Raw genomic sequence first — 13672 nt, 5'->3', positions numbered from 1 at the left:
GTTTCAGAAATTATATTCAGATTATCAGATGCTGGGAATTCGGGTTTAGCAAGTTTAGTTTACAAAACAGTATCTAAAGCTTTGAGTATCTCTTGGCACCATTCAGCATCTAAAAATAGAAAAGAAATTGGGCAGAAGACCATTATTTTGAGAACCTGCCAAGGATTTCACGGTAAGACATGAAGCTAAATGGAGTTAAATATACAGCAGTCCTGAAAGTCTGTTGGAAGCTGCAAAACTCAAAACCTCTGACTTCACTCTGCAGCAGGAAATCAGCCGTTCAGATCCAGCCAGCGTTACATACGGAATGCTTTCAATCAATACACATTTATGTCTTAGATTGGCTAAGTCGAGTTACAAACTAAAGTCAAATTAAGGATCTTTATCAAAATGGAAACCTAAAGATGACAACCCATTCATTCAGTCTTAGTTAGCTTGAGCAACTGTACAGTAAAATTGCCAAAAACTTCAGTCTGCTGATGTGCAAAGACAATAAAGATATACCCCCAAAACTCAATACATACTTGCAATCAACTTTTCATATTTCTATTTATGAAACTGATTGCCTTCAAGCTAATTAGATAACATTCCAAGGTAAACATTGGATAACATTCATGAAACTACATTAAAGATTAGAAACTGGGGGAAAAACAGACTACAAGACATTATGATTTGAAATGGAAATAAAAATATTAAAGAATGATTCACTTGACCTTGGACTTTTGCATGGTACAGCATATCTCTATGAAAATATATTTGATTGAGACAGTTGTTGCACAAAAACATGTTTGCTCTTAGAAACTCAATATAAAGAGCTAACAATATAAGACAAACAGCTAAATTCACATTATGCTGCTACCATATCAGAAGAAGTCCTGTTAGGCGAGATATGTTTGTTCCAGATTATTCTGGTTCAGATTACTGGTTTGCTGTTGGAGTGATTCACAGCCTTGTAGCCTAATGCACTCACACACTTTGGTGTGACAGCAGTGGAGATGCAAAGAGAAAGGGAACAAAAAAAAAAAGTTGAACCAGAGGAAGAAAGCTTTGTTCCATGACTCAGTGTTGCTGTGTAAATGGGACTGCTAATGCTCTCATCTCGGGGCAAACTGCAGAACATGCTGCCCCCAGTGCAGCACAGAAGGAGAGAAGAAAGCTCACGCACAGACAGACACATCAACAACATCGCCAGGCCAAGAAAACACAGCAAATTAAAGTTGACATGAGGTGAAATTTTGGCTTCCTTTAAGGGCTTTCCAGAGGGTGACAGCCTTACATCTTGTTGCTGAATGGTCTAGGAGGCTGGCTGAAGACACACAATGTATGCAGATTCAGTCTGTTCTGCACTAGGAGGTTTTACTACGTGGAGAAATTGATTTTATTCATTTCTAAACTTTGTGCTTCAGATCTAATGCTATGATATGCAACATCAGTTCACATTTCTAAGCTCATAGCAGAAAGAGAGCATGGACTGGCTCAAAATGTTTTTTACACAGGCCTCATCCTGAATTTCAAGAAGTTAATAAAAAACATACCCTCATATCACCACAGAATAATTTAAAATGAGGCAGTTCAACAGTCCTGTGCATATTTGATTTTCTAAAGTTGTTTTGGAGTGTGTAGGTGTGTATATGAGAGCTGCCTGGCATATTGTGCCTCAGACCTGGGTACTCTAATCACAGTGGGCAACATAATTACCCAATCACAATACACTCAGACTATACAGCTGTGAACAGCAGTAACCATATGGACCAAGGCAATCCATCTTCCAGATTAGACAGGTACGGTGATCTATGTGAAACAAATAGCCTAAGGTGATGCAGCCAAAGTTTACATACTATCCAATGTTTTTGTAGTTGTTTTTGGTTTTCGTTTTACATTCTGTAGATACTGTAGGACAAGTCAGTATGAAGTGAATGGGCTCTGTTATATAGCAGGTCATCTGAGGAGAAAGGTTATACGACATTGAATTAAGCCCTGCAGACTGATTATGACACGCCTTTAGTCTGGTGGTATTAAGGCTGGCTGAATTTCTTAGCAGGGAGGTAGTAAAATGGGTTGGTTTTTTTTACACCTTACAGCAGTATTCTGCCTTTGTTGGCAGTGGCTTTAAATGAACACCAAAGTAAGTGCTTAATTCCCTTATTTCCTGCTTTAGGGCTCACATAAATCCTACACCTAGAAAAGATATTCTAGAGCAAAAGTGATTAGTAAAAGAGACTGTAAACCGTCAGCTTGGTTAATTGGCAAATCTCACAATTTCAAAAAAACTAACAGATGTTAAAATCATTAAAAATGAATGAATGTTTTGCAAGAGAAAATAGATGGAGTGCTACGAATATCATCTAAGCAGTATTGTTGGTGAACTCTGTAGAAGTAAACAGGAAGAAACTGACTGACTTTTCCTCACAAACCATAAAACGAAAATTTCCAACTCCATTCAGGAATACCAACAATTTCAATCTTGAGCGAGGACAGTCAAATCTGATGGATCAGGACTCAACAGTTCAAGCCAAGGATTAGTAAGTACAGCCATAATACTGTAGTCAAAAACAACCAATCAAAGCCAGGAGAAAGGTCTTATCCCTTTTAGCTACCCTTGTGTATGCACTGCTAACTGTGCTAATGGCAGAGAAACAACATACCATTACAAGAAGACCTGCCATAATTGGTTGCTATTCTAACTAGCCTAAGTATTCATAGCAGGCTGTGCTATCTAGAAGAAGCTGTAGCAATGTGTAGTGGATGGAAAAGGGTGTGAAAAGTGAACACACAAGCATAATTGGCAGAGCAAAGACCCTCCTTTTATCTCTTATTGGTTGTTTCTGACTGTTGTTTCTACAGTTAGCACTGGGGGAAGAAAAATTAGTGCAAATTTTTCACAGATTATTATCTCCTGAGACAGATTATCTCTAAACATTGTGTTGTGACACAGTGACAGTTTTAACAATACACATATGTTTCGGTCAGAAGCCTAATCTGACCATCCATCCATCCATCCATTTTCTAATCACCCTTGTCCCTAATGGGGTTGGGAGGGTTGCTGGTGCCTATCCCCAGCTAAAGTTCCAGGCGAGAGGCGGGGTCACGATGGACAGGTTGCCAATCTGTCACAGGGCAACACAGAAAACAGACAGGACAAACAACCATTCACACACACACTCACACCTAGGGAGAATTTGGAGAGCCCAATTAACCTGACAGTCATGTTTTTGGACTGTGGGAGGAAGCCAGAGAACCCGGAGAGAACCCACGCATGCACAGGGAGAACATGCAAACTCCATGCAGAAAGACCCCGGCCCAGGAATCGAACCCAGGACCTTCTTGCTGCAAGGCAACAGCTCTACCAACTGCACCACTGTACAACCCCCTAATCTGACCTAAATAATAAAACTGTAATATGACTCTTAACATTTTCTGTTAGTGTCCTTTTCTATAGTGAAAGCATTACACACAACCATTATCACAGCTTTGGGTGTGAGTTGAATAATCATCATTTACACTGTCCAGTATTTTGTAGAAAGCCTCTCATCCTTCTGTTACTTTGCCTGAACAGATATTCATGTCCATCAAGGAAAATGCTTCCTGGTAAAAAAGGCAAAAACTCTCCACAACAAACAAATCTGCTTCTGATTAAGCATGTTCAACTGTTTCAAAAATATCAAAAAGTTCAATTCGTATGCTAGATTTAACACCAATAACAGAAGAGAGACAGGTATTCATCAATGCTCCAGGTGTTTCCAGTAACTCATTGTCTGACTTAAGTACAGTTTCCTTTAGGCTTCAACAGCACATACTTAAGAATAACACAGGACATTAAGATGTTTATAATGTTCCCAGAAGGTTAAAGTTGAGGCAATTACCATGGGATAGAGGTTGCTATGTTATCGCACTCTCTCACTGACTACAGAATCGCAGAGGCAATGCTGAGGGGCAAAATGTTACAGCACCACGGTAGGCCCTAGAGAAGAAAAAGAGTAAACTATTTCCCTTGTCCAATAGTTCTGTTCACAAAATGCAGCCTCACTTCCTGAGTGAATTTGGTTGTAGCAGAGCACAGGAAGGTATGAAGAGGTTGCTTCTACCTCCCAGATCAGCAATGTGCTGTCTTTTTAGTGGCTGATCCTCTATGGAGGTAAAAAGAGACAACAGCACTAATAGGTACAACCTTGTAGCCTTTCAGAGAGTGGAAGTCAAGTTTCTTTTTTACTCACTTCTCAACTGTAAGACAGTAGAGGAAGTCCCAAGTGGTGCAGGAATAGAGATTACCTTTTGTTTTAGGTCAAGGAAGTGAAGGAATGGGTTATATGGCCTAGAATGTCAATGTGAGGTATGGGTGCCATTGATTTAGTCAAATTACACAGCTTTAGTCTAGAAAGAAAATGGCATGTTTCCTTCTTTTCCACCCTTCCTTTGGGTTTTTATTGAAAAGATGTGGATCATCTCAATATTTTGTGTGATTTCTTTGATAAAAATTTTGTCCAGTTATTAGAAATTGATTAATTTAGTTCTGTTCAACTCACTTCCATTCCACAAACCGTTTTCTTGGCTAACATGTTTGATGGGCTTGATCCTTCCCATGTATTTATTTACAGATGTTGCAATATTTTACTGGAACTCTGCTCACAAGTTGAACAGCTTGAGACTAAATCAATCAATCAAACTTTATTTGTATAGCACATTTCAGCAGCAAGGCATTTCAAAGTGCTTTACATCAAATCAAACACAAAAATACAATGCAACATAGAATCAACAATAAAAACACAACATAGTCAGATTCCGTCAATAAATTTGCAATTGATTACGTTTTGAATACAACTCTAAACAAGTTCTAAACAGTTCCTAAAGAAAGACTTCTGTAAAGTTAGGTCTCCAAACCCAAAATAGATTCCGTGTAGCTGTTTAATTCTGGCACAAACTTCCAATGTTTTCATTGGATTTAAGTAGAAATATACCAAGAAATGGGTACATTGTAGATGGTGCTGTGGATGACTGCCTCAGTACTTCACTCACTTATACTTTGCATGTTTTTGTCTTTATTTTACTCTTTCCCACCTTTCTTTAGTCATCTTTAGTCACTCTCACATTCTTATGCATCCTACGTGCACAAAGGAGCATTACAGGATTTCCTTCCTCTGTTAGACTCACTGCTAACAAACACGGTAAGTATTTTAATCCTTGCTGGAGTATGCTATTTTGGATAACTGCAGAGAATGCGGTGTTGTAATGTTGCATCTACTGTAAAGTAATATTATTCATTTAGTTAGTTTTTTTTATATATATTTTCATCTGTGTGTGAATCTAAAAGCCTTGATTTCCTCTCATTTTGCTACCGTTATACAGAAATTTAACCAATGTGGGACAGAAAAAGGCATTTTTTATTCAGTTCTATTCCAGAGAGGAACTCCTAAGCATCAGGCAGTGCTGTCTTTTTCAGGCAGATGCCTCTGGGCATCTTTTTTTACCATTTTTCATCAACCCCAACTTCACTGATACCTTGGTTGGTGGAGTCATAGCTCTCTATGGGATTTAGCGGAGAGATGTAAACATGGTTTAACAAAAAAAAGGTGTGCCTGGCTGTGATGTTTCGGCATTAGCGTCAATCCACCTGGCTAATGTCTGCTCCCTTGCTAACAAAATGGACAAACTTGGACTTCCACCAGATTTGCTGCCCTCTGTTTCACTACAGTTTGCCTCAGTGAGCACAGCCCGTACTGTGATACCAGGCTTCCAGCTGTTTCAAGCGGAGCACAGCACAGAGCTGTTGGGGAAAGAACAGAGAGATGAAATCTGCTTTTACATAAATGAAGGTTGATGTACTGATGTTGCTGTGTTGCAGAAGACATGAATTCTCCTTGTCTGTTTTTCCTGGTGTTGACATCCCACCTTTAGCCTGCACATCGGAACCTGAAATAAAGCTTACTAAGCTGAAAACAGATGTGGGAAAAAAAAAACACCCAGACTCTCTCAGCATTCGTTTTTGTCATTTTAGCAGCACAAACCCCTCCAATCAAATCAGAGAGCATATTAGGTGCTCCACAAGTGATAAAAACATCGGACTATTGTTACACAACTTTAAAAGATGCATATCACGATGTCATCTTGGGACTTTCTGATTCAATGCCTGTTGGGATGATGCCTGTTTCATCTCACTCCAGCCAATAGGCAGAAATTGGGAGTGGGTGCAAATCAAAACCTAAATCAGGGTTGTTTTCACATCTAAGGAAGATACTAGGATCCTTACCACAGTGGGGAGAGCGGCTAGGAACAGACCAAGGATATCAAAGTAATTAAGAGGTGTTGCAGTCCATGAAACTCCTGAAGTTAGTAAGCTTCACCACTGTAACTCATCTGATCCAGGATGTCTGAGTCTGCATACAAACATGATTGGGTTGTCCAATAGTGTAGTCAGAACTTTACCCACTCAAACCAATGAAGATGGCGGTGGAATTTCTGAGAACAACCACCACACTGTTGTATCTACTGTGTGACTGAAATTTGTATGTCAAAATTGATTTTTACAATTTTGAGAGATGACAGATGGGTAGACGTGTTTGGTATTAATTTTAGGTGTCACAAAAAATAGAGCCATGAAAAGTGGAAATATTAAATCAAAAAGCTTATTTGAGCAGCACAGGGACACTCATATGACAAATGTCTGGAAAAACCAAGAGGTTGTGCAAAAAAAACTCAAAAGAAATCCTCTTCCAGGAAAATTGTTCACCATAAAAAAATCAACACTCTTGACTATGATTTGGCATACTGTTAGAGAGAAAGCCATTGAAAACCTCCTGAGGGACATTTGAAGAGTCAGATCCGTAGTAAAACTGCCACAGTGACACTTCTCTAAGTTGAAAAAGAACAGGAGTAAGGATGTGGAATAACTGAGAGATGCTGCATCAATGTACAGCCTAAGAGAAGCCTCTGCTCAGTCTGTCACATGCAGGGGTAGGTACAAACAAAACTGTAAAAAAAAGTTCCAAGGACGCACTGCAGAGCGTTGGAAAAAAAGTGCAAGAAAAGCTACATTCTTGCAAGGGATGTTGTTGTTGATGACTAAAAATGCATGGAACTTATTGTATTTGCAAGCATGTGTATAGCCGATTATCTGTGCCGCAAATGCAACAACCATGAATTTCTTGGCCTGCATGCTGCTGAGTGCATTTTCTCATAATACACTGTTGACTCTGCAGCAATAAGCCCAATAAAGAGTGTGAAAAAGTCCTCTTGTCACTGCTGCCGTGGTGCAATCTTGAATCTTTTATGAGCAATGCCACTGCCATCAATATCTGATAAAAACACAGGCATGTTTAGAGACAAACAAGAAAGTAACTTGTGATCAGACACATTGCAAAAATGTGAAAGTCCCATAGAATTACACGTTTATACATCATCAGCCAATTCAGTTCAAATCATCCATGACAATCGTTAAAGTCGCTAGTGTGATTAGGAGAGTTCCATCCAAAGCTGGCACTGAAGCATTAAATTTCAGACTTTTGTGGTTTATATAAGACTCTAAAGTCACTAAACTTCCTTCTGCAAATGTGCCTGAACAGCAGCAGATTAAAGCAGTAAACGCTCATCTAAGTGGTTTATTAGAGGCACAGCGGGGAGAAAGAACATTGGACATAATTGCAGCACATACCAGAGCTGCTTTATGTAGGAGGGGAATGATTCACATGCACTCCCAATAGCAGTGTTTTTAATGATTCTTATGCACTGTAAAATCCTGCAAGCTCTGTCACTGTTTCTGTAGTAATAGGGATGTCAGTTGCATAAGTAGCGCAATCCTAAATAAACTGCATGTCATTTGAGAAAGTTGAGAAATATCTAGGCTTATGTTAAGTTTTTATGCATTCCAGTCAATATCACTATTTGTTTATTTAACCTTCTATTTTATTCATCTTCTAAATCAGATGAGCAAAGTAGCCTTTTTATGTGTACAATAGTTTGTCCAAACTATTATCTTGATTTATTATTTGTCTTTTCATGTTTTGTCTTCCCTGAATCTGTTTTCACTCTGGTCATTCTAGATCATTAGTAAACTTCATTTTGCTTTTTTTCCATAATCTGTCTCTGTTCAGCTTGTTTCCTAAAGCTGACACTGAAACTTCAAACTGAAGATATCACAGACACATACAAGTCATACAAAGTACTAACTAAATTAAACTAAAAACATAAATGGCAGCGGTCCTGGAGATCCTAAATTACAAGAAAATATTCTCTGTGAGAAAAAGTTTTTTACATGGCCTTATCAAATATTCATTACCTAAAACACCCGATTGGTCAGGCCTGTTTACTGCATGCCACCAACATTACAAAGGAAATTTCTTCATTTAGTGGTGCAATCAATAGCTCATTATAGGAGCTTTACACAGGTTTGTGTTCAGGCAAACCTGCTGGCTTATTTCCCAACTACATCACAGGCCTATCTGATCTGTCCATCTTCATCACACAACAACCCTTCAATTCACAAAAGCTGCAAGCACACAGGAACCTCCTCCCCTCCCCCAGGACACACATTTCTGCAAGCTGAGCACTTGAAATTGCAATTTTCAGAACTGTGAATGAGTTTTTGTTCCAGCCAATAAACCAAATAAGAAAAATCTACACTGCAGTTGGAGAGTCTCACGTAGCCCAGAAGAAAAGTATTTTTAGTATTTCAGGAAAGGCTTCTGCCATATCATACACCTTCAAGAACATTTTAAACAGCAGTTAAGCAGTTCAGTGATTAGAGATCTGAAGTATGGCAATCAATTTTCTTCATATTCAGCTAACCTCATAGGGTTTTTATATGAGTTTGGGTCTGAGAACCAGGACAGCCACGTGTGAAGGTTACTTTTGTGGCTGGTAAATAATTTCTGTGATGATTTGGTCACATTTTATGGGTCATTATCCTGATAAAAGACCCAGTGACGACCGATTTTCAGTTGTTCATCATTATTCAAGATCAAATCTCTTCCACAAAGAGATGCCTTACACTCTGATAAGATCCCAGAGCATTTGAAACAGAAACAGACACACAGCATCACAAACACCATGATACACAACAATGGGAGGGATTTTCTACACATTCATCCTTTGTTTCATGTCAGTCCCACATGAACTGTGTTACCATACAATAAAGCCTAGAAAATCATGGATTACTAACTAGAGATTCCTAGAAACTCAGATCAACTCAAACGGAAAGCATAAATAAAAAATGCTTCAGCTATGTTTATTTTAAGATGAATGTTGGAGGTCCTAGTAATTCTCATAATCTGTCTTCAGCACATTCTCTGCATCTATATTGGACTGCATCTGCTTCCTGTTGAGTCAGCCACAAAATGAACACATCTCAGTAACATACAAAGCTGCTGCAGCTCAGGACTTGAAAGAAAAAAAAAATCAGAACAAGGTACACAAACAAATTAAACAAGGCAAATGCAGAAAAGTAAGTGAAGATCAATGGAAGAACAGAACAGAGACACCAAGCCAGGAGGTACACAACTCTGCATTTTAGGCTGAGGTTTCATCTGAAATTAACGCTTCCCAGCTCTTCCTCTCGCCATCTTTCTTCTGAAGCAGCTTGTGGTGGCTCATTGCATTATTCCTCTGCGGTACTGCATCGACAATCATCGCCTGGATGCAAAGTGAGGTCTGTGCCTTCAAATAAACAAGCCTTGCACTGCCACAGTGCATTAGTCACAGCCCTAGTCTGGCCTTTTCAAAGTCGCTACACCCACTCAAACTGCTAATAGATCCCCAGATTTTGATATTCGCCTAGCAGGGATCCTCACAATGAAGAGGCTGTTCATGTGCATCAGTGTGTGTACGTCATATTTTACCTTTATATATAATAACAAAAATAACAATAGTAATGAAATACCTTCTATTATCATGATTTTAAATTAAATGAAAAGAAAAGTAAATTGGGAACAAACGTTTGTCTTAAATTCTTCTTTTCTGCTCTTATGAAAGCAATTCATTTGGAAAAGTCTCCTTATGTAATGAGCACCCTGAGCAATGCAACTGTAGGGTAATATTTTATTCACTCTACTGCTTGTTATGAAGGCAATGCTGATGGAGATGTACCATCTGAGGGCGTTTGCAAACAGGACAAAACAGAATTTAAAGGCTTATTAGAATCTCCCTCTGAAATTAGAGAACTGTTTGCGGGAGAAGCTACTCGTATCTCCAGCCTCACAAACTGCACCGTTCCTCATCCTGCAACATCAAATTACCCATGGCTGAGAGATATCGCTGTTTTTTTTTCTGCTCTCTCCTCTTCCCACCTCTCCTCCCACTGAGCTGGGTTTATAGGCAGCGGTCCAGTAGGGGTAATTTCTGCTTCCACTCCAGGGAAATTACTTTGTGTTGTTAGAGAAAAGACAGTTTGAAAACTCCTTCATCACATTCCCCAATTCCAATAATGGTAAACATTTTAATATTAGCTACATGTCCACAAAATTTAAAGGCAAGATGTGTCTTCATGCATTTGTTGGAAGAGGAACTTATGGCATTTTTCTATAAAACTGACTTAATCCATGGTTAAAGGAATGATTTTGCACACAAAAATTATGCGCAGATTCATATGCTGAGGTTGTATTTATGCTCCTCTTCTCTACTCTCATCTCTTATGGTGTGCGGCTGGCTTAGATGATAAATAATTTCTTCGCTGTGCTCTGCTGTGGCACGTCTGGTGCAGCCTGACTGTGCCACATGGCACCAGCACTGCATTTGCATTCACCACACACTACTTTGCACACAGAAACTCCCAAACACCATCCAGTCTATCAGCTGATTTGCTGTGGAGAAACAAGCTGTTAAAGCCAGCTTTTTAAAAGCAACTGCAGTTTTTTGTTGGATCATGTTGGTTTTCTCACGTTTTCTTCTCCCAGAGGAAGAACTGAGGGGAATTTTTTTTTTTCATGAATTTGATAAATTGAACCAAAACAGATACATTTATAACAACCACAGCTGGCTGAAGAAGAAAGTAGTGCGCATTGTGTGCGGCATTTAAGTTCAAGGCCCTTAAAGAGAAGAAATGATGCTGAAATGTCAGCTCTATTTGAAGTGGCACGCATGCTGATGTGTTGACCTCTTTGTGTTTTGCTTTAAAGGTTGTGTAGCTGCAGAGGAAAAAAAATAAGCAGGAGGTATCAGGTTTTTCTTAGAAAAAGGAAGGTATATCTGAAAACTCATTGTCTATCTGGAAAAATAGCCTAAATGTTATCAGCTGGTTCAATAAGGAACGGCCTGACACTTTTTGCTTTCTTTATTCGAACTGAGTCTGCTCTGGAAAAGCTAGTTTAGAACATGATTTTAAATCTGAAATCAAGGGCCTGAGCAGTTCCTCTGTCCATTGAATAAAACATTTATCAAACAACTCCCAATGCTTTTGGGACATATAGGAAAGGCAAAATGTGAAATATGAAATGACATTATATATGCTAGAGTTAAAGAAATGACAGATATGTAATTGACAAAAGAGCTTAAGAAAGGTTTAATGTTTGCCTAGCACATTTGTCCATATAAATACATACATTGCCTTCAATAACAGTTTTAACGGTACTGAACATTTAAAGTGATATAGCCACACAATTAAAGCTGATTAAAAGACGTTTTTGTAATAGACAGAAAAAGATAGAAAAAAACATTCATTTCTGTTGACGAATAAATGACACCCAAACATTTATTTGAACCTAAAATAGGTAAAATCACACATAGGCATTTCATATAAGAACATAATTACTCAGCATCTAGAAAGAGGGTTGGCCTAGTTTAAATACATTTAGGTTGGCGTATTCTTGATGTGAGAATGAACACTACAGTTTCATAGAGACTGAAAGAACTGTCTTCAGACAGACGACTATCTCCAAAAACAGTACAACGTCTGAAACCTACACCAGGCCTTCGATGCATTTGATATGAACGTCTTATGCAGTACATTGAAGATACAGAATACGTTTACGATCCATGGGAAGTGTGCAAGGAGGAATATTTTGGTTTGGTAGAATAAACACAATTTTTATAAACACAAGAAAGGAGGACACATAACCTAAATGCAGCATTCTAAAAGAAACTCCAAAGCATGGAGGTGGATTTGTTTTGCTTATTTATCCAAATATTTTCTTATTTTATTTATTTACATTTCTTTTGTTACATTAGTACATAAATTTTTAATGTTTTTCTCCGTTATTATTTTTTGTAACCTTTCACTGCTGTCTTTGTTTCACCATTTCATGACAAATGAATGTACTGCTTGGTGGAAGATAGTTCTTATGTCACCTGTTCTGTGTTAAGCTAACACAGAACAGTTGTTACATTTCAGTCACCTTTTTGCCTTAACTAGCAGCGACCTTAATAAAGAGCAAGCCAGGTCACAACTTGCTGGTCAGTATTGATTTTACTCCAGCTACCTTATAAACTAAAATAAACTAAAGATATGTTAAAATTATTTTTCACCGACGCATAGTGTTCTTCTGATAATGTTTATGTTCACTTGCCCTTTTCATACTTTTTTTGTTTAACACAACAGCAAGTAGCCTGATGTAAGAATCAAAAATGTAAATTAAATTAGAGGATGTGGCCATGGCTTGGGTAAAAAATAAATAAAATAAGAGCAGTGTTGCAGTGGTTGCTTCCTTGCGCAGCAGGTTGCGCATCTGTGAGCAGCTTAATAAAGAGAGACCACAAGCAGCAGTGCTTGTGATATGTGCAACCAAACACCTCCTACTATCTCGGGGGGCCTCTCTGGAAGACCTCCAGCTCTGGTCTCTTTTGTCTATATTGTATAAGCATGCATTTTCACCTCTGATGTGTCTCAAATTGTCAATCTTTGTAAGCAGTTGTCAGCTGACTAAAACGCTAGACCTCTGCCAAAGAAATGCACTTGATCCAAATCACAAGTGCTTCCATGGCAGTGGTGGAAAACAATGATTCGAAGCCTGTTTAAGTTTTGAAATATATTCTTGTTTAAAAAAATAGCAGCAGCATGTATAAAAATTTGGGTAAAGCTTTCAATCCATATTTTCAATTTTAAAAGAGCATTAGGAATACTTCAAGCTGTTTTCCAAATCAAAACATAAAGTTGTCCATCAAAAGAAAGTGATAAAGAATGTAAATATTGCATTTTTCTTTACAAGTTTTAATTGTTTAGTTTATTAAATTTGTAACTGTCTTTAAAAATTCTGAATTATTTCACTTATTACCTATTGAACTGATATTTAGATTTAAACCCATGTTTCTGAAACCCGAACCTCAACTGTGTTGCCTGATCAATTTCTGGCACATATAAGCATGTATTCTAGCCCATGACAATTGGACTGCATCGCACATCTCATTTGCATTTTTTTGGTTTTCCCTCGGAAACACTGTTTTTGATGTCACCCCACAAGTTTTCTAACAGAAAAAGGCCTGCAGATCGGGCTGGCCACTCAAAAGCATAAACCTTCTTGGCCTAGAACCAAAATGCCACTCACTTATTGATGTAATTGGGGTTGCAGTCTTGTTGAAACATCAATTTCAAATGGAATTTCCTTCTCCGTGACATCTTCAGGAATTTGAATGCAATCCATCTGATCTGCGCACACACACTCATACCTAAGAGCAATTTAAACAGACCAATTAACCTAAAACTCAGGTTTTTTTGGACTGTAAGTCAGACAGCCTATAGAGAAGACTCCCACAG

The 13672-nt window shown here is 38.3% G+C and overlaps 1 protein-coding gene across 1 annotated transcript in view; it reads right to left on the bottom strand.

Moving 5' to 3' along the window:
* Positions 1–13672, bottom strand: part of LOC122845862 (ryanodine receptor 3-like) — a 118063-nt gene that overhangs the window by 91470 nt on the left and 12921 nt on the right. The window lies entirely within an intron of this gene.

The sequence above is a fragment of the Gambusia affinis genome, linkage group LG16 (assembly GCF_019740435.1).
Source record: "Gambusia affinis linkage group LG16, SWU_Gaff_1.0, whole genome shotgun sequence".
In the NCBI taxonomy this organism is placed as follows: domain Eukaryota; kingdom Metazoa; phylum Chordata; class Actinopteri; order Cyprinodontiformes; family Poeciliidae; genus Gambusia; species Gambusia affinis.
Note: the sequence above shows the minus strand (reverse complement) of the source record. Positions and strands in the feature narration are given on the sequence as shown.